This window comes from Pteropus alecto, unplaced genomic scaffold, assembly GCF_000325575.1.
Source record: "Pteropus alecto unplaced genomic scaffold, ASM32557v1 scaffold288, whole genome shotgun sequence".
NCBI lineage: Eukaryota > Metazoa > Chordata > Mammalia > Chiroptera > Pteropodidae > Pteropus > Pteropus alecto.
Window position 1 is genome coordinate 3,693,462 of NW_006442124.1, and position 22,212 is coordinate 3,715,673.

The following is a 22,212-nucleotide window of genomic DNA, read 5'->3' on the forward strand; positions in this document are numbered from 1 at the left end:
CCAGAAGAGGGAACGTGTTAGTTCATTCCCGAACAACAGGTTGGATTCGGTGGGATGATGGCATTGGAGGCTGGAGGGATGGAGCTGTCCCGCTCTGTGGGGAGAAACACTAGACACAAGGGTGCAGAATTGTGAAAGGATCAGGCATTTGGGGAAAATGTGGGTGAACATACTTTGACCATTTAAGGAATATTCAAAAGCAGCTAAATATCCTTTAAAAACAGTGATATCAAAATTTCTATTCAATTGGAATAATCATAGTTTTGTTCTTTGTAAGTTAGATTTTTATAACTATTAGATCTTTTTTTTTTTTTTAATGGGAAAATTGAATTTACTCAGCTCCTACTTTGTACCTCATCTTATGGACTTTTATGCTAATAAGTGTATGGATACTCGAATATGAGTATCACCCCTACTCTAAAATGGGAGAAATAAATCAAGTTAATTCGGCACCCATCAGAAGTGAAATAGGATAAAATCCAGGGAGATTTTTTTCCCTCACAGTTTCTTAGAAGCCAGTGCATTCTGTAAGATGCTTTTTAGTTACCAGTAAGTTACAAAATTAAACAACAACCTTCCCACAAAGTCATTCTCAGCCCTTTTCTCCAGAGCTTGATGATTCTCTACGCTCCAGGGCTTCTCAAATACCAAGGGTCAGGGGCTAGTCCCAATCTTTTTTAACCCAGTACCTTCATGTAATTGCTGTACAGCATTGTATCTCGAACCCTCATGTTCTGGTTTCTTAAAGGCCAGTGGTGTGATCTCAATCTTTCAGGTCCCTGGAATACTCAAACTTGCATCCATCTGTATATCCTGCTCACTTGGAGACACAGCACCTTAATCCCAGCCCCTGACCTGACCTACTAGAACAGCTCTCTCCAGAGGGTTCCATCCTGTGATGCACATGCAGGCTTAGCAGATTTAGTGTCCTCTCTAAAATTAAAGTGTGGCTCTAAAATAACAGAGGTGTTGTACTTGAAGGGCAGGGGAAGTAAAGGTTTCTGATTTGAATAATTCCACTATAGATAGATCTTAGCTTTTTTAAAACAGAGGAGTGTTTTTTGTAGAAAAAAGTGTAATTTTTTATAGAAAAATATAGGGAAAAACTGTTTGGTACCATACAATGAATATCTGTATGTAATTGACTTGAGTGTCAGATGGCATCGTTTTTCTTAGTAGGGTGGTTTGGGGCATGAAATGCTACCTTTCTCCGGTGCATGAGTATGTCCATCTGTGAACCTACACCACCTGGAGCCCCAACTCAGCACTCACCTGTCCGAGATGGTTACTTTTTAAAAAATCTTTAAAAGGAGAAGAACATGATGTCATTCAATGCTTAGATTCTTTTATAACTTTTAGCCTTAAATTTTATATAGTTTTTCTCAGTTGGAAGGGTAGAGTGTGGCTTTTTCTTACTTTCAGAGGGGATGCACCATGCCCTTGACCCTGGGAAATATCCTGCTTAAAACTGGAAGCAGGAGGAGAGCTGGACTCGCTGATACATTAGCACCTCCAATTTGTTTTGGCATTTACTAAATCATTGATCAGTCAGGTTGCTTCTTGGTACCAAGCGTGCAGTCAGTGTAGGACCCCTGTCCTGCCCTTGAGAAAGTCTCCTCACATTTAAGGAGTCCCTAATGCTAACTGCCCTTTTACAGGAAATGCCAGGCTGGGGAACATGTAAAGTGGCAGTGAAACACAATCCACAACGTGCAGAATGCTGGGTGTTCTGCAGCACAAATGACCCAGTTTCTTCAACAAATTGTCATTAAAATAAAATAGGTTTAAAGTGACCCGAGAGACATACAAGAAATTATAATTCGTGAACGTTATTTGGATCCCAATTCAAATAAATCAGCTGTAAAAATACATTTACAAGACAATTGAGAAAATTGGAACATTAAGTGATATGAGGTTTATATTAAGGGATAAGTAATTATTTTAGGTGTAATGATGGAGTCGTGCTTATCCATTGGCCACACATACACTGAAGTGTTCACAGATAAAATAATGTCTGTGTGGGATTTGTTTTAAAGTCACCTAGTGAGGGGTGAGGTGGCTATAGGTCCGTAATTTTTGAGATTGAGTGCTAAGGTACCTGGGAAGATATATCCTCTCTATTTTGCATTTGGTTAAACATCTCCACTAAAATGCAAATTATGATGATTATGTTACAGTTTGATGAATGCTGCAGTAGGGCTTTGCACAGGGGAGGGAAGACACACCTTCTGGAGGATCAGAAATGTGTTCTCAGCAGTGACAAATATTTAAAGTGGGTTTTAAAGAAAAAATAGGTGAGCAAAAACTTCCTTCCTGCCCAGGAGGAAGGAAGCCGGAAGATGCACTATGGTGGATTGTCTGGTGGTTTGTTTTTGTTTCTTTGCATCCATTCCTTCTTGCATTCATTTAGGACATGTTTTTCAAGTTCCTATTGTATGTGTTTTTTTGTGGTGAGATTTCGTGGGTTGACAATCTAGTGAAGGAGATGGTTTGTTAGTTTGCTTGGGCTGCTGTAATCAAACACCACAGACTGGGTGCTTAAAAAAGCAGAAATTTATTTTCTTACAGTTCTGTAGGCTGGAAATCAAAGATCGAGGTGTTGGCAGGTTTGGTTTCTCTTGAGGCTTCTCTCCTTGGCTTGCAGATGGCCACCCTCTTGTTGCCTCTTCGCATGGTTGTCCCTCTGTGCTTGTGTGTCCCTGGTTGTCTCTTCCTCTTTTTATTAAAGACACTAGTCATATTGGATTAGCACCAGCCTCATTTTAACTTAATCACCTCTTTAGAGATCTGTGTCTAAATACCGTTACATTCTGAAGTACTGGGGGTTGGGACTTCAACATACAAATTTGGGGGATACAATTCAGAGGGAATATACACAGCTGCATGGTGTAATAGCGCTATAAGTTGCTAAAGGAACCTAGAAGGAAAATGTCTGAGGGACCTGGAGGCATCAGGCAATTCTTCCCAGGGGAAGGGGCTCAAACATCCTCTTGAAGAGGGTGGAATTTCACCCCGCCCCCTGAGCCCTGGGGTGGGGTGGGCAGAGAGTAGAGAGAGAGTTTGAAGGGAGTGTTCCCAAAGATGAGAGGGTGAAGAAGAGGTGGGCTTTCCAGATGGAGGCGGTGGGGATCTGGGATGAAGACAGAACAAGGAAAGGAGAGGAGGGGTGCTGTGGAGGATGCTCTCAGCGATGCTTGGGGGCGGGGAGGGGGGAAGAGCCCCCTCCTCTGTCCAGGCCAAGGTTCCCTGCTCAGAACACTGCAGTGAAGACAAATGCAGAAAGCAGAAATTCTAACAGCATTTTGTCTTAATTACTAAAGCAAAACATAGTTGCAAAAATGTTACAGAAAAGAATAAAGTTTAAAGTAAAATAATACTCCACCCCGGAAGTTTATCGTAACCACTGTCAACAGCTTGTACCTGGCCTTCCTGCCAGTTTTTCAAGATTCTGTTTAAAAAAAAAAAAAAGAGAGGGACATCGGGAGAGGTAGGCAACAGAGAAGAGACAGAAAAACGGGATTTGCTCACCCCATCCTGCTGTTGACCTTGGCCTTTCTTGCCATTTCCTTCATTCTTCCACTTCTTCATCCCCAAAAGGTAAGGGACACAAACTTCAGCAAAATAATCAAGATAATGCTTATGCATATTCATAGAGGAGAACTTTGCATCACTTGGTACATCGAAGTGATCTCAGATATGTCTGGTATGTCTGTCTGCCTTTTTTCTTTCTGTCTTTCCTTCTGTCTTTTTTTTTTTAAAAAGGGGGGCTGTACACATTTAATTCAATAGGTACAGTTTAAGGTTTATTTTTGTCGGCGTGCTTTTTATTGGTTGTGTAATTAGTTACCTGGGCAATGACTAAATACTGTGGATGCTTAATAAAAATGCTGGGGAACTTTAAAAAATGTTCTGTTGTCTAGTTACAGTGTCAAGATGTGTAGAAAGGTGTTTGTGCTGATTCTGAAAACTATGGTTTGGACCAGGGCGAAAGTCTTAAGAGTAACACCTCAACAGAACTTTTGGAGAATGGAATATGTTATATTTAAGAGGTTAGCATCAAATATATACACAAAAATCTTTACAAACCATTGGAAACGGTGTCACTAATCAAATTCCTATCCGTTTGGATTTTTAGGCTGCAGACTATAAAATTTAAATTCCTACTAAGATTTGCATTATGACTTTTTTTGTCATGGTACTTTAGATAAGTTTTAATTAATGTTTAGCACCACATCATCGATCTTTGACCATTTTCAAGTCTATTCCCACATGCCTCAAAGCTACAGAATTGGAGCTGAGGGAGCGCCCGGTCGTGGATGAGGAAACTGAGGCCCAGAATCCCACAGGGTGTTGGTGGCTGAGCCAGGTCTGGACCTCTGGTCTCTTGATCCATGGCCTCTGGCCACCTTTTCTGTTCTCATTATATGTAGCTGACCCTCTGCTTGCTGTCTGTTTTTTTTTTATCAGGCCTGGGACACTTGAAGGCAGAAAATCTTCAGTATTTCTGAACATGGAACCCTCAGAGCTTAACATGTAACCAGTTACTTTCCTCTCCACACATCCACCTCAGCAACATGTGCTGTCTCTTTGAGGCTGTACAGAAAGTTAGAAATTAGTACTCCTCCCTCCCCCATTTTATTAACTTATCAGCTGATAACCGGTGATATCCTTTGGAACTGACATAATTCCAGCCCCGTGCAGAAAACCTTGATATTTTTCCTATTCAGGACAGTTTTCTCTTGAGTAAGAATCTTAATTCCAGTGGGACTTTTTTAACTTGGAGAACTAGCTTGCGGTCTTCAGTGCTCGCCGAGCCCTGACTGGGAGCCACTGCGCACGGATGATAAAGCGTGGTTGAGACGCATCCCTGGGAGCCTTTGAGTGTCAGCTCAATAAGCATTTCCAAGCTACCCTGTACTAGTGCACATGGGGGAGGAAAGCAGCCTTGAACTTTAGCCAGAACATTCAAGGAAACTCTTATGTAGCTTTGTTCAATGTCTGAAACCAGCATTTTCCCCCTTGAATAAAGTTTTCCATCAGATAGTTCAGTAAGAATGAAATATAGCTAGTTCTGCCGCAGGTCACCAAGGCAGCCCTGGCCACATGCTCTTGTGGTCAGGCACTGACCTTCCATTTTTATTCTGAACTGGACACCCACCTTGGTGTCTACTTGGTCTGAAGAGAATTGTCACATAGGGGTGTGGCGGGTGAGGGGGGGCGGGTGGAGAAAAAAGGGCAAATGCATTTGTAAGCTCAGAGGTCTATAACGTAATCACATGGGTGTTTTTTTTTTTTTTTCTTTATTTTTAAATAAAAGAAGAAAGACAATTGCCTTTAGTTCTGCCTGCAGGTTAGGAGTCTGGGTGGTTCTCTTGGCATGTTTGGCATATATACGATGCAAATGTGATGCACTCCTGGTGTAACCTGCAGCCTTTAGATTGTGTGTAGCCCTAACCCCATCAGGGTGGTTTTTTTTTTTTTCCCCCCTGCATTAACATCTAAAGGAAACTACCTGTGGAAGTTAAGTACCTTTGGAAGTTTGCTGCTGTGTGCATTTGTGGGCTTGCTCCTTTGTCACAGCATAACTCAGCCCCTGCCAGATTTGAGAGGCCAGAGCTGGCCCCGCAACGTAGCAGATGCTCAAGTCATATGGCAGCGGCAACCGATCTTTGCCTGAGTCTCAGGACTGAAATCACCTTGATTGGTGATCTTCGTGAGGAGAAAGCATGGCTAGACTTTGAAATCAGACCAGCATGGGTTCAAATTCTGGCTGTGGGTGTCTGGTGGTTTGGTTGGTGAGCTGAACAATAAGATTTATCTCCCAGATGATGGTGGATGCGGCTGCAGTGAAGGTGGACCAGGGACCTGAGACCAGGACACTCTCATGTCCTCTCTCCTATTACTCTGTCTCTGCGAGGTGGGGAGAGGAGAGGTGAGATCATCTCTGAAAATGAGCCTTTGAGATTCAAGTCATCCAGGCAAATCTGCCAGCTCTAAAGTAAGCAGGGCAGTTGTCCAGCATTATCGTGACCAAAAGGCTCCGTTTCGGGCCTCCAACAGAATGGAGCACATACCCTCTTATTAGCCCTTAGTGGTTCCACCAGAGGAAAGGGCATTAGTGATGGATGTCAGCTCTGTTCCCCATGGCAGACAAAGGCTGGAAGGCAACCCAGGGCCACCTAGACATTGTGCCTGGTGCTGCGGCAGCTACGCTCCACCAGAGGAAAGCGCATTAGTGATGGATGTCAGCTCTGTTCCCCATGACATACAAAGGCTGGAAGGTAACCCAGGGCACCTAGACATTGTGCCTGGTGCTGCGGCAGCTACTAGGAATTTGGACTGGGACAGCGCTCGTCTTGGTGGCAGGCCCCGTGCCTAGGCAGGCAGTGCTCCTGGGTTTGCAGACCGAGGTGCTGAGGCCTGGGCAGCTCAGCGCCGGAAAGATGATGGAGAGCCCCAGATCAGGTGGCTCGGGCGTTTCAAAACATAGTTGAGAAAAAAAAATCTCAAGTGTTACAGAGAATTTAGTTAATCCCTTGGGTTTTGCAATGGTTACAGTTTTGTATTATTAAGGATCCAAGTTAATGTGGAGAAAAAAATACTTTTTGTGTTAGTGTTCATTCCTTTCCACGCCTCCTTCCTTCTCTCTTGTTTCTAAAGGGAGATGCCCATGGTGCTAGTGGAGAAATAGTTTTAAAGGAAAGCATACAGTGTTTCAGATGTCCCCATCTGCCTGCACCGGGCTGTGTGAATGAATATTGGGTGAGGACCTTCTGCAGTCCCAGGGACCTTGGGCCTTGTTATACTTGTCTTGTGGTCTGAGGTTATTTTTTGCACAAAAGTGTGTGCTTTTGTGATGGCTTTAGATCACAGATTCTTCTTAGGCCCTGATTTGCAGTACTCGTCCTTAACAGGTTTTGAGCAAGGGGTTACCACACTAAACATAGGCAGTGGGTAGACGTCACTTAAACCCACTAAGACAGATATCGAGCACTTTGGTTTTTTTTTTTTCTATTTAAGGTGTCTGCTTAGTGCATTGAGTTTGTCGGTGAAATGTTTTTCTCAAGGACAACACTGCAACCTTAATGTTTCATACCTGAATCCCAGGTGGCCGTCAGCACCTTTAAATGGGCTTTAAAAGGGTGTCACTTTGATTGGCGCTTCTCCCCTGGTTCAGACCCCGCTCTTTTCGTACCATTTTTCTGTCTTGTCCACCACACCCTGTGTCAGAGGACTCGGATCCAAGCCATTGGTCTTTCCCTTTGGGCTGGTATGTGAGTTGCTTCTAAGTAGCTTCATTGTTGCTCTGGTGGATCTAGAGTGTTAAAGGCCTGCATTCCTAACTCTGCAGCCTGTGAAGGAAAACCTTGAACCTCCCTGAGAAATTAACTCCTGTGTAAAAGTGGATATTTCTGTCTACCCTGGCAGGTGATTAGGGGTGTCAGATGTTGCATTTGTGAGCGTGGCGCATGCAGAAGGAGGCCCGAACTTGGACAATCTGATGTCACCCCAACATCCCCTCACGTTGGTCTAGGGAGATCTGACTTCAGGCACATTCACTTTCCATTTAAAACTTTAAAAGTAAAACTTACGTCTAAAAGAACCCCAGAATATACTAATACAAAGGCGGTATTTGTGGGCATGGCTGTGTTTATTTGGTGGCTTTTTGTATAAGGCCAGCAGTGAAAAATAAGAATCCTTGGTATCAGTCCAGACATCAAAAATTCCATTTCGAGAGAACCTGTCATTTTGTTGTAAACACTCAGCAGAGAGACGGGCATAGTCAGCCTCGTATACGTTTACCATCTTGCCCAATTCTAGTATTCCCATTGTATTTGGTTATAACCTTTTCCTTGCATTAAATCATAGTTTTTTTAAAAAAATCATACAGCCTTTAAGATAATACTAGAGAATACATAAAGGAGAATGAAATTTTTAATCAAAATTTATGAACTTGCCTTATAACATTTTTATGATAGCCCTGCTTGAATTATCTTTTTCTATGTGACTAAAATAGAATTCGATTTTTTCTATGGGGTATTTAACGTTTTGGGTCATAATCACGCTAGGGATGAATTAATAGATCTTCTCTGAGTGAACTGTCAGGACAGATCCCTGTGGGTTTGAAATGTAATTAAAAATGTCAGTGAACTCACTCGGAGGTCCACAGAGCTTGAGGGTCCCTCAAAGATGTTAGGCAAGGGCTGAAAGTAGTTACCCAAGTGAGAGAACACAAGGCGACAGCACACTCCACACCCAGGAGGGAGAGAGCTGCAGGTCACCTCTGCCAGGCTTCTCTTGGCTTAACTTCTTGTGGTTTGGGAACGTTCTTCTCAGATTTCCTGTAGGCCTCCCTCAGTAAATGGCCAGTGCAAGAGACTCCTAGACAGGAACGCGTCCCTAGGTAATATCCATGCTCTCTGCAACCTGTCTCACTAGTCAGGCTCCCAGACTGGCTTCCTTCCCACTTGGCAGTCTCCCTTCTGTTTTTGGCAGCCTTTGAAGGGTGTGGGTTGGGGCTGTGAGGTAGGAGGGCTGGAAGAAGAACTTAGGGTCCCTCATTTATGGATGGTTGTCCCCGTCCTCCCCATCCCTTCCCTCCACAGAGCATGTGGTTGACCTCCCCTTGACCGTGGCCTGAGAGCTGATCCAGGGAGTAGAAAGTAGCGAGGTGGGAGTGTGTTTGTTTAGATAGAGATAAGTAGATACAAAGTGGCTTTTTTTTTTTTTTCTGGGCTTTATTAGAAATATTAGCTTCAGGCAAATACTCAGTTATTTCTCAAGCTTACCTAAAATCAAGCAAGGCAGTCCTAATATATGGTTCTTTCTGTCTCTTTTCAGATTTCCTATGTTCCTCTTCTACAAGTGATTTTCCAGATCGTAAGTCTCTGCCGAGATTTGACTTGTACTTGAGAATTTGGAGAATTTCTGCAGCTTTGTAACTTCAGAGGAGTAATCAGCTGAAAAATTCACCTTTTGTGGAGTTGTGTGTTTTGCCAGCCATCTCGTAACTGAGCGCCAAAGGTAAGTATGTGGTTTTCTACTTAAAACAGGTGGGGTAAGTTGCTTCTCTGGCCTCAAATGCTCAATTTGCAGAGTAGGTTTTACATTAGCAAAATGGCAATAAATGTAGCCCTGATTTGATACACCACATAAAATTTCGATTTTCAAGGGCCTTGATTCAAAGATTGGATTCATTGTTCCTGCTTTAGCCTGGGTAGCCAGGAAGCGGAGTGCAGGCTCCTTCAACCTATGAAACAGCCTCACGTCTCGGATCTTTTGCCTAGCAGGTAGTTCTTGAGCCCAGGTGAGCCGGGCTTCTGTGTGCTACACTGGGGGCAACAAGATGAGTGAGTGCTGCCTTCAGGTGCTGTCAGTCTAGTGAAGGTTTCTTTTCAACTTTGATGCAGAGATGTCTACATCAAAAGATGCAGACAGGTAAAGGATTCTGAGGAAAGTTTTAGCTGTTGGTATGAGAAATCTATGTGTGTGTGTTAAAACAAAACCATATCTGTAGCACAGCATGTGGATTCTGAGATCCAGGGGCCCTAGAATAACAGATGCTGAACAAAAACATGTCTCCGCACAGCAGAAGGATTTCTTAGCCCTCACGTACGCATTGGGACCTTTGATTTAGAATATAAGAAATGCTGTCCGGTAGTCCAGGTAACCCGGTGTTTCCCCTCTGGCTCAGCCGTAAGGAGTGCTTTATGAGAAGATGCAGTCTCACCTCCAGAGGACAGAGGCACCTGTAGAGATAACACCAAGTCATCAACGTTCCTTCAAACCTTACTTTGCTTCTGCTGTTTACAAATTCTTTTAAACTATCTTTGAATCAGTAACTTTGGACTGCAAATTCTCTTGGTATGATTTCTATAAATTTATTAGTTTAGTATAAATAGAATTTTCTTTCATTTGTTCTAAAACGACTACTGAAAGTTTTGTAATTGTGTTTTTTTTTTTCTCCTCGATCACCTTTTTTTCTTTGGTGCGGGGGGGACTTCTTAATTTCAGTTATGTTCCCCTTTGATGTATGTAAACCAGAACAGCGTAGAATTAATATGTAACACCCTTTTGTAAGGGTAGGATTGAGTGTCTGAGTGCCTTCGCCTTATTATCTTTCATGATTTCTTTTAGAGAAAATGACACATTGTCCCATTTATTTAACGTTTTGTTCATTACGATGTCCTGGTCTAGGCCCTGGTTTGGAATGGAGAGCGGGGGGCTCGTGTTGTGCAGCCTGATTCCAAGCCCTGCTCTGTCCTCCCTCCCCTTGCACCTTATGCTGATCTGACCTGCCCTTACCAGCTTACATCTCCTCCTGCAATGACAGGGCACTCCCCGGTGTCTCTTCCAGATCTTATGTAAGTCAGACACCACTGGGCTGCTTCATGTCCAATCCTAGGAGATTTCCATTTCATTAAAAACAAAACAAAACAAAAAACCTCTTACCCATGGTGACTCAATTTTTTTATTTGTCATTGCAGTGGAAGCTTTTAAGACTTATTCATTTATAAATGCAGCCGCATTTATATTTCATGGCAATATAAGCTGGATATTCGTGCAAATCTTCACATCTGATCATCAGACTTCATTAGTAATTCATCAATAACAGAGTCTGACAGTGCTTCTTTAGAAAGTTCTTGATTGTCAGTGACATTAAGTTATGATCAGAGTCTTCTTTCATAAAGTAGTAGTCAGTGGACTACCAAGGTCACTCAAGGCAGCGTGGCTGCACAGATACCCAGCCAGAGTCCGTTACTGTCGTGTAAACAAGAAGTGATGCTCGGGTGTGATTAGGTAGAAAGCCACACATAGATTATCATGAAAATGCACTTAGAAATATTTATACCTGTAGAATTTTAAAGAAATGTTATTTTAAGTTCATGAGATCCACACCGAAACCCTGAATTTACTTCCCGAAAATTACTTTCGTGGTTTAGAAAAATATTCAGTGGGACAATCATTAGATGTAGCCATTCATGTAATAAATGTTTATTGTGAGCACCAGCTGGGTTCTAAGCTATTTTTCTTGCAGTGACTGTTTTACACTGTGTTTTAGCAGCTCCAAAAATAGATAAAATACAATTCCAGATACTGTTTCCCACGGCCTTGGGGCATGGGGCAGGACCCTGACAGCTCGGGGCTTGTGCTAACTGCCGTAGGTGATGTTCTTACAGTGAGTCTCTGGTGCTGAACTGAGGGCGAACTGACTCTCAGAGCGGAGCCTGGAAAAACCAGAGGATGCTGTGTTTGGAGTGAATTTTAAAGAGTGAGGAGATGTGTGGACAGAGGCATAATGGGTGCCCTAGGCACAGGGCAGTCTGGATGGATTAGCTAGTGAGTCCTAGAGTCTCCAGGTCATTCAAGCATTAACAGTAGGGGACCAGGCATATACGTGTTTGGACAGTGGCCTTTGAGCAAGTGCCAGCAGGGAAAGTGTTAGCTCGGTCAGCTTTACCATTTGGCAGGTCTTGGAAAGAATAAAAATGCAGCCTGGTGAAGTGGTAGGTGGGACGTCAGCCTCAGGCACATTTTCCAGTTCCTAGGTGCTCTAGGTTTGTGCAGTCCCAGCTAGACCTACACCTGGGCCTGGGCCAAGGGAAGCAGTTTGAGGAGAGTGGGGGTGTCCAGGCTCATCTCAGAGGGGACTGAGTCGGGTCCCCAAAGCCCTGTTTCTAGGTGGCACATTTCCCTGCCCTATATCTATTTTCATCTCTAGGAGCCCCCTGCCCTTTGAGGTTAAGGAGCAGGTCTTCGAGACTCCCCGGCCTGGATCCAGCCCATATCGGGGCGTGGAGACCAAGGGAAGAGCATGGTGGCAAACCCCTTCCTTTCACATTGAAATTGTTAACCAATGTTAAATCTGCACTTAATTCTTCCTGTATAATTGAAAATAGACTGTGATTCACTGTCTTTGGAGACTGGCTAGCATTTACTGGGAATGGAAAATATGAATGGCTTTGTATGCTATGCCAAAGATTTTTAATCTTTTGAAAAACTTTTTAGAGACATTTTTAGGAGAGAAGCCTAGTGGGTAGAAGGATGTTGGTGAGATGGGGGGTGGGGATAGATGGTAGCTTAGGTGACAAGACTCATTCTGAGTAAATGACACCTGGATTTCACAAACTGTCAGTTTCTGGTATGTCTATCCAGATTATAAATGTTAGCAGCAATCCTGCACGCATCATTTTTTAAGCTTTATTGAGGTGTAATTGACAAAATTATGAGATATTTAAAGTGTACATCGTGATTTGATATCTGTATGCATTATGAGAAAATTCCCACCATCTGATTAATTAACACATCCGTCATCACTCCACATATCTATCCTTATGTTTGTGAGAATGATGAAGTTCTACGCTCTCAGCAAATTTCAGTTATGTAACACAGTATTCTTGACTATCGTCGCCATGTTTTACGTTAGACTCTCAGAACTTATTCGTCCATAGCTAAAAGTTTATACCCTTTTGTCAACCTCTATTTCCCCCACACCCCAGCTCCTGGGAACCTCTTCACTACTTCTCTATTTCTATGAGTTTGACTTTTTTTTAAGATTTCACATATAAGTGATACCATGCAGTATTTGTCTTTGTCTGGCTTATTTCACTTAGCATAATGCCCCCAAGGTCCATCCATGTTGTAAAAAATAAGAGGATTTCCTTCTTTTTCATAGCTGAATAATATTCTATTGTGTGTGTGCTCACGTACATTGTGTGCATATATCACATCTTTATACACAAGTATATACATATATACGTGTATGTACATAACGTATCTTTATTCATTCATTTGTTGATGGACACTTAAGTTGTTTCCATATCTTGGCTATTGTGAATAATGCTGCAATGAACATGGAAGCTCAAATATCTCTTCAATATCCTGTTTTCATTTCTTTTGGATATATAACTAGGCATTGCTGGATTACATGGTAATTCTATGTTTAAATTTTTTTAAGGAAACTCCATACTGTTTTTCATAGTGACTACACCGATTTACATTTCCACCAACAGTACACAAAACGTTCCCTCTTCTCCACAGCTTCACCAACACTTATCTCTTGTCCTTTGAATGACAGCCATTCTAACAGGTGTGAGGTATAGCTCAGTGTGATTTTGATTTGCGTTTCTCTAATGATTACTGATGTTGGGCACCTTTTCATGTACTTTCTGGCCATTTGTTTGTCTTCCTTAGAAAAATGTCTATTCAGATATTCTTTCCATTTTAATTGGATTGTTTGGATATTTTTGCTGAGTTATATGAGTTCTTTATATTTTGGGGGTATTAACCTCTTATCAGATGTGATTTGCAAATATTTTCTCCTATTCCATACATTGCCTTTTCATTTTGATAATGGTTTCCTTTGCTGAGTAGAGCTTTTTGGTTGAGGTAGTCCCCCTTGGGTTTTTTTGTTAGTTAGCTTGTTTTGTTTTGTTTTGTTGCCTTTGTTTTTGGTGTCAAAGCCAAAAATTTATCATCAAGACCTATGTCAAGGAGCTTACTCCCTCTGTTTTCTTCTAGGAGTTTCGTGGCTTCAGGTCTTATGTTCAAGTCTTTAATCCATTTTGAGTTCATTATTTTTCTTACAGCACCTTTATACAGAGCAAAGCTTCTGTATATAACCAGGAATGGCAATAAACAGTTTTTTATGTACTCAATGAAACATCATTTTCTGATAGATGGAGTGATGATCAAAGTTTAGCCAGGCATTTTTTTTCTATCTTAGATAACATTGCCAGCATGTCCTAGCAGTGCGGTTTCCGAGAAAGCAGGAGAAACAAATTAAAAACAGATAAAGCAAATCCCTGACACCACACACACACACACACACACACACACACCCGTTTTTCCTCCCCTGTGACAGATTGTAGAAGCTGAATTCATACATTCCAGTCATTTCTCCACTATTCTCTGAATTATACCTTAAAGTTTACAAAGGAATTTTTATATGAATTTTTATAAATTGTCTGTAAAACTAGGTGATGTGGCTACTGCCCCCCCCCCTTTTTTTTATAAAAGAAGGAAATGAACTGGTAGAGGTTGCTTTACTTGCCACATTGGGTATGGCATAGGACAGTGACCTGTGACGCAGTCTGCACGCTGGATTGTAGGCACACTGTCTCACCTTGAGTCTCTGGACCAGGCATGTAGATGATACAGATGAGAGAGAACAATACAAAGAAACAGATCACACAGAGCTTTCAGTGAGGCCATTGCTGCAGCTGAGGTTCCAAAATTAGGAAAGGCAGTGTTTTTTCTCAATCTCCCTCCTCCAGAAAAACAAAAAGTATATCTCTACTGCATGTGTGTATGTTGCAGGGCATGGGGTGTATTAGCAGACGAGACCTTGAACAGGTCAGTGTTTTGGAGATGATGGACGTGTTTATTATCATGTTTGTGGTGATGATATCAAGGCGTATGCATAGGTTCAAATTTATCAAATTGTATACGTTAAATAAGCGTGCAACTTTTTATGTTAAGTATACCTTGATAAAGTTGAAGAATAAATAGCTACGGCAGTGTGAGAATACTTCACGGCCCTATCAGCAGTGCGTGCCAACCCGAAGGCTGGGTATGGAACATGGCAGCACTGTCTTCCACAGCAGATATGTTGGGTGTTCTTGGAACACTGGGTGGAGGGTTGGTGCTGGTCTCTGGGACCTCTCGCCTCCACCTTCTTATGTCACTGGTGTGCCTCAGTGTAGAGAGCAAAAAAAGCCTCTTGAGTTTTAGATTTCTGCCTATCAGCATCGTTTTTCCTGTTGACTTTTATGATAACACTGTAAATGTTTTCTTTGGAAATAATACTGACTCTAAGATGTTAAAGTGGTTATGGAAATATTATGAATAAATCAGACCATAAAAGATTATAGTTTAAGGAGAACGGCTTTTGATACTGTGATGACAAGCCAGATAATGACAAAAGCAAATTTTGAGTGGAGTCTCCCACACCTGACCGCTTGCTGGGGTAGGGACCGCGTTCACCTGGCTGGTCCATGATGGGGGCCCACCCTGCATCTCGCTGTGAAATGACACTGGCCTTCTCAGCCTCTCAAAGAGTTGAACTTGACCAACAATAACATTGACAAGTGAATTGGTTGGATTGGAGCCTGACTGCTCTCTGCAAGAAGCAAGGGGGTTCCTAATTGTTGAATCCACTGTGGTAGTTCCCTGACAGAGCCCTTGGCTCTCCGACCTCCTGTGTATAGGCCTGCTCAGGCCACAATGTGGGCCGGCTGCGGTCAGGGGCAGCCCAGGGCCACAGTGAACTGCAGGCCGGGCCCCGCCCATGGGGGCAGAACGCTTTGGGGTGTGTCTGTGGAATGCTGCTCTCTGCTTGGCCCCCAGCAGTGCTCATGGGGAATGAGTGGGAAACGCAGCAGATCTGAAACCCCCTCTGCCCCCGTAGGACTTGTTCTATTTAGTGGACATACAGCCTGTGATCTTACCTTACCCAGAGATTTCGTTGTAGGTTTTGCCGTGCTTGCAGTGATGAAGAGGGATGTTCCATGTCAAGACCGGAAGAGCTAGGGAAAGCCATTGTTCCCCAGGGCCTGAGACAGGACCACCTTCCCTGGCTCTAGTGGAAGCCTATTGTGTGGGAGAAGCTAAATACAGGCATCTTCAGATGACATCTTACAACTAAAAGCTCATTTTTAAGACAGTTTTGTAAAATGTTGGTCATATTTTCCTGGTGCTTAGATCCCAAGCCTTTCAGCTTATGCCTGGAACAGAGGTCCCTGGAGAAAGTGTCAAGTGTGTGTGGTGGAGGGGCTGACCTCTGTGTTTTTCATGGCTGTGTGTTACCTCTAGGCCCTAGTTTCTGTGACAGTGACTTGGAGGGACTAGACAAGTGTTGGGTCTGTGGTCTTGGAATTCTAGGGACTGGACTGCAGGGACAGCTTGGGTCCACAACCCTGGATGCTGCTCCCCACAGAATTTTGTGGGAAGGCGGTCAGGTGTGGGAGACCCCACTGGCTCCTCCTCCTCCCCGGCTGCAGCAAATGCGGGAGCTCATCTCCCACCTGAGTCTCAACTCCAGGAAAGGGGACCAGAGACTTCCAGGGCTACAAGCTGCCAATGTCACTGGCTTCTGTTGGCCGAGTGGGGCCAGGCATAGAGGGAGTGGGACACATGATTGGGTGCTTGGGAATAGAGTGGAGATGGAGGCACCACGGCCTCTGTCCCACTCCTCACTTTCCGGAAGCAAGCACGCAGGCCTCTGGGAGCTCTGTAAGGCAGTGCCTGCTGGCTGTACACGACAGCCACCAACCTGCGGTGGGCAGATGGGCCTGGGCATCTATTGCAAAAGCTCCTCAGAGTTTTAGATGTACTGATGCAGGTGAGAAGCACTGGTGTAAATGTTTTCATCATAACTGGTCCCAAACTTGGTTTTTCCTCAGAATTATGTGAAGACTTCAGGCCCAAGTCTTAGCTCTAGAAATTATATCTTGAGATGCCCAGATATTCATGCTTTATTTTTAAAGCTTCTCAAATCACTCTGATCAGCCTGTTTGGAAACTGCTAACGTGGACCCTGGATTTTATATCCCCTGCCAGCTGGAGAGATAAGGGGGTAGTTTGGCATCGAATGCATAGGTAAGGGAAGAAGAGAGGGGGAAGGTGACTGTCAGCATGCGGTGTTCCTGTCTCCTAGACATGCCTCGCTCGCATTTGTGCCAAGTTCACTCCCTCTGTGCCCCGGGCCACTTTGAAACATGCATTTTCCCTGAGGAGTCACTAGGAGCTCAGGCCCCACTCCAGACGCACCTGGAGTGGATTGAAGGGTCTGGACCTCTGTGGGTTTGCATCCATCCATCGTCTTTAAAGGGACCTTTATTCGGAGGTTCTCCATTTGAGACTTGTCATATAATCACACTTTAGAGAATTCATGAGATTGAATAAATTTCAGTCTATGACTAATTGCAGTGCTTATTGGCAATTCTGATTTTTGTTCCTTATAGAGAGTTAACCCTCAAGGGAGACTGGTCTTAGGCACAGAAATCTGACAAAATATGATGAAGAAACAGGATGCAGCTCTGGGCACTGTGGTGCTTAGAACATACCAGAAATGGGTGTGCTGGTAGTTTCTCTCCACGTGGGCCTCATCTTCTCTGCCTTGGAGATTCCAGCTCAGGGAATAGCGAGCTCCTGGAGAATGTGGCTAAGGGTCAGTGGAGAAGTCACTTCGCTGAGTCTATATTATTTTGTGTGAAAGAAAAGTAATTTCTCTTCTTTTAGGGAATTTTTTTTTTTCACAGAGCCCTTAGTTTTGCCCAGTGGTGCTAATATCTAGGTCACCTGCAGAGCACAAAAGGGGTGGGAAATAGTTGTAACTTTATGGAAGGCAACATACGCAAAGTTAGTCCTGCTCTGTCAATCACATCACACCCTGAAGACATTTGTGATGGGTTCTGTGTCAGAACCAGACCCTCTGCCCTCAGGGTGGAAGTCCCTTGTGGCTAAGCGCCTGGCACTGCAAGAACCCCACGCGTCTTCTCATGAGCCAGGTGATTGTGTTGTGTCCTTTAGGCTCTGGGGCTGGGTGCTAGGATGACCCCTGTCCTTTGAGGGCTGAGCCCTTGAGGCCCAGTTCCGTTCCCTCGGGTGTTTCACTCCCAATGTGGGTGACCTTTGTGGGGAGGCCTAACACTCTGACCGTCTCAGGAATGGAAAACTTAGAGACTGGCATATAGAATACCTGACCACTCAGGTTTTTTATGCAAAGATAGAACTAATACACCAGAAATTTCTTATTCCCAGATTGGAGCCCTATTCAGAATGGATGACCTGATATAAGGGCTCAGGACCCCTATGTATAGTCCTAGGCCCCTGGGCTGGGGCCCTTCCTCACTCGTCCCCACAGCACCCTCTGTCTGAACACTCAGTGTCCTTTCCTCTGTGGATCTTCTTTGTCTGCCCGTCACATTCCAGCACACTTTAGACACATTTCACACACACGTATGTATATATGCGTATGTTGACAATAAAGGGATAGGCAAGGTTGACCATCAATATAACACGAATCGTAATCAAAAGAAGGCAGCAGTGGCTGTGTCAACACCATATGTGGTGCACGTCAGAGCAAATTACCAGGTACTGCGGGTCTCTCCCAGGATACTTCTCTACATGTACTCGTTACATGTGCTTAGGCTGTGACGGTTTCTTATAGCGGTTTCTTTTTGATGACCTTGACGGTTTTGAGGAGGACTTGTTGAGTGTCCCTCAGCTGTATTTTTCTCATCGTTGGACTGGGGTTGTGGATTTGGGGGAGAAAGACCAAAGAGGTCAAGTGCCATTTTCATCACATCGTAGCGAGGGGTACATGCTATCTATCTGACTTATCAGCGTGATGGTGACCTGATCACTCGGCTGAGGCAGTGCTTGTCAGGTTTCTCCACGTGAAGTTACTCATCCTCCTTCCCACACTGTCCTCTTTGGAAGGGAGTCTCTAGGCCCGGCCCACACTTAAGAGGGCAGGGGTTAAGTTCTACCTCCTTGAGAAAAGAGACTCTGCATGATTTATTTAGAACTCTTCTAGGGTAATTTATCTCTTCTCCCTCATTAATTTATTTACTTGACCATTCATTCCCTTCCTTTTTAAAATTAGTTTCCCCACATACATGCATAAGTGTAAACAACATTGTCTCGTTTGCTTGTTTCAGGGCTTTATGAAAATGGAACCGGGTGGGATGCAATCCTTTGGGGAAGCTTTCTCCACTTTCACTGCTTCGTGATACTGAGTTGTGTGACTGTATACCCATTTGTCCCCCTTCCTGTTGATCGGGCTATCTATTTCTCTTCTGTAACTGTCGGAAGCAGCACCGCTGCTCTGAGCACTGTTGTGCAGGCCCCCAACTCACAGGTGCCAGTTTCTCGCCCACCGACAACTCGGCGCGGAGTCCCCACCTCACACAGCATGTCGGTATCACCTTTACGACGTGATTCCAAGTCGCCTTCCACAGTAGTTATCCCGTTTTACTTTCTCCACCAGAATATGAGGGTTCCCTTTGCTTCACAGCCTTCTTAACACGTGTATTATCAACCTTTTTCATTTTATTCATCTAGTATAAAATGGTATCTTACTGCGATCTCACTTATGAATGCAGTTGAGCATTTTTATATTTTTTCGCCATTTATGTATGCCACCCTTCTGTGCAACACCGATGTCTTTTGCTTGCTTTTCAAATGAATTGTTGGTCTCTTTCTTCTTGAATTGTAGGAGTTTTTATATATTCTAGATACCACTTTGTCATTATATGAACTTACAGCAGTTTCTTTACAGGTTTATTTCATTATATTTTGATCTGTGAAAATCAATAACTCCTCCTTGAGCATCCAGACTTTCTTTTAACTAGAACAGCGTCTTTTACTGCGCTGACAGTGGTACCACTGTTGATAAACATCAGTGCTTTCATGTAAATGGGAATCTTAGAGCTCTGCCGAAAGGGTCACATCCATTTTATGCTGTTTCAGTGTTCAACAACCTTTTTTTAAATTTGGAGGATGAAAGATGAAAGTTTTCAATGCTGGAACTTTATTGACAGTAGTTATTTTTGCTGGGTATAGTCTAGTCTTAGACCGTGCCTTCTTAGTAATTTAATGAGCTTTGCTACACTTTTCTCTTTCATTAGCTGTTGCCGTACTAGTCATTTGCTACAAAGAGTTGGAAGATTCACTCTTCATTATTGATCTGAATTTCATGAATGTTTACCTTCCACCAGCTGAGATCTAACACCATCATCCTCACAGAATAGCTTCTTTGCTTTCTTCAATAGTTCCGTGACCTTACTCAAAGAAGCTGAATAGTATAAAATTTAAATTTTTAATTAGAATTCTTCTATGGCTTCCATCATGAGTCAGGAGCTCTTATTATGTAGTGATTATAACAGTGACTGTATCTAAAGGTGAGACTGTTTTAGAGGAGGCATCTTAAATTCAAATCCAACTGCAAACGAGGCTTCAGTATAGGTTGGCTTACATCCACAAGTGGATTCTTGTGGAGGGGCCATCAGCAGCTACGTGGGCCATTCATTCGTTCACTCCTTCACATGCATACTTGCGGGGTATATCATGGGCTTAGGCCCTTTGAAGTGCTGTGTTTACAAGGAGACAAAGACCTTGTCCTCAAGGAATTATATTCCTTCAGAGAAAATAGACAATTAGCCAATAAAAATGTGTGTGAACTACTGGTCAGTGCCTGGGGAGAAGAGAAGGGGAGGGGTGTGGGCAATAGCCTGGTAGGTCTGGCAGGGTGGGTGGGGCCGAGCGGGGAACTGGATTTAGTCAGGGTGTGGACATGGAAAAGAGCGGAGCAGAAGAGGGGGCATTTGAACAGAAGCCTGAACAAATTGAGGGAACAGGAGCTTGCAGATATCTGGGGAATAGCATTTCAGGGAGCGGGCATGGGTCCAGAGGCCCCAAGGCAGTAGCTGGCCTGGTCTGATTTTGTTCTAGTTGTGGTGCTGCAGTGAGGTTTGAACAGAGGAACGACACGAATCACTGTTCATTTTACAAGTATCACAAGGATGCTGTTAGGGAAACAGACTGGAGTTGCATGGAGGGATGCAAACACAGACCAGGAGGAGGGAGTAGTCCTGGCAGGAGGTGCTGCTGGCTTGGAGCAGGGCAGTGGACGAGGCGAGGACTGGTGGGATTCGAGCCGTTTTTTGAAGGCGAGCCTCTGGAGTTTGCTGATGAAGTGGATGGAGCAAGAGAGAAGAGTCTAAGAGTACTGGCCTGATGAGCAGCTGGGTGAATGGTTGTCTTCTAGGTCATTTGCTCAGAAGGTAACATGGCAGGAGACAGGAGGTTTTTGTCGTTATTTATCTGATTTGTTCTCGGTAAGGAGAATGAAGACTTCTGTTTGGACACGTTAAGTCTGAAACGCACATCGGACATGCAGGTGGAGATGGTCAGTAGGCGGTCAGGTATAGTAGTCTGGTGTTTCAGGAGCGAGCAGGTGTGGAGGCCTGAATTTGGGAGCAGCCTGCGTGCAGCTGGAACTCAGAGCCAGCAGGGTGGACAGGCTCATCCAGGGGGCGAGGAGATGGGGTGGCGGCCGCAGACAGCCCGGCTGTTCCTGCCTCTCTAGGTCAGAAACATGAGACCGAGAAGGAAGAGTCAAGGAGGGAAGGAGGACAGCAGGGCTGTGAGATAGCCAAGGATTCAGGTGAGGGGTGTGTTCAGGAAAGGGCTGATAGACAGTGACAGCTGTCAACGTGCAGGTAAGGTGATCTGGAAAAGAGAGGAGACTCCATGACACAGTGGAGTAGGGGCATACCTAGGAGCAGAGTCTTCAGGAGGCAAGAGGGAGTAGCATTCAGTGCGTAGAGGACAGGCCTTAGAAGGGTGCTCAGATGTCCCCCTCAGGAACAAAAGGGACACCGGAGTGTTCCGAGGCACCAGTAGACGTTTCCATCTAATCGCTGCTGTTTTTCTCAGTGAAATAGAAGTGATGGTCATTCATCAACTGAGATGGCAGGGAAAAGGAGGAGATATTAGTGGGTGGAGAAGAAAGAACTCGAACAAACCCCTTGCCGAGGGAGAGGGGGAGTTCGCTTGGGACGTGGGGTGGGTTGCCGGGCAGCACCAAGGGCTGGCCTGAGCCAGCGGTCGGAGGCTGAAATGGGGGTTGGGGGTGCTTCTGCCACAATCCGGTTGCCCCGGGGCAGGGTAAATGCCCCCTCGCTGCTTTTGGCAGCCACGTGGACTCCTGATTACAGCTACTGAGATCTCTAAGTGCTCTGACGTGTGTTACTAAGCTTTGGCTCAGTTCTGCGTGGAGTCCCATGAAGTATGTATAACAGAGACTCTAGGTGGGTTCAGGGAGTCCTGGGGCAGGTTAGTGAGGAGGCGGGATGGGACCGAGCCTTGAGAAATAGGCTGCAAGAGAAACGGTGGTGGGAGAAGGTGCCTGGTTATGGAGGGACTGGGATATCAACGGGGCAGACACTGGAGCGACGAATCAGGTAACCAGTGCAAGGTGTTACTTAGAAGCATTACTTAGAAGGAGGGAAGGCTGGTACCTTCCACCAGCTGAGATCTAACACCATCATCCTCACAGAATAGCTTCTTTGCTTTCTTCAATAGTTCTGTGACCCAGGAGCTGGACTAGAGTCAGCACAGGAGAATTCTCATGTGTGAGATGTACAGAGTGGGATGCAGGTGCTGCTGGTCACTGTAAAATCAGCCATGTTGATTCTGAGAGTGG

General features: G+C 44.3%; 1 protein-coding gene across 3 annotated transcripts in view; it reads left to right on the top strand.

Annotated features, from left to right (window-relative positions):
• The window catches only part of NCK2 (NCK adaptor protein 2), a 127,877-nt gene that overhangs the window by 56,976 nt on the left and 48,689 nt on the right, over positions 1-22,212 (top strand). For all 3 annotated transcript variants that reach the window (XM_025039100.1, XM_015596304.2, XM_006920796.3), the window contains exon 3: positions 8,842-9,024. The gene's annotated coding sequence lies outside the window, so the exon portion shown is untranslated. The remainder of the gene's footprint in view (positions 1-8,841; positions 9,025-22,212) is intronic.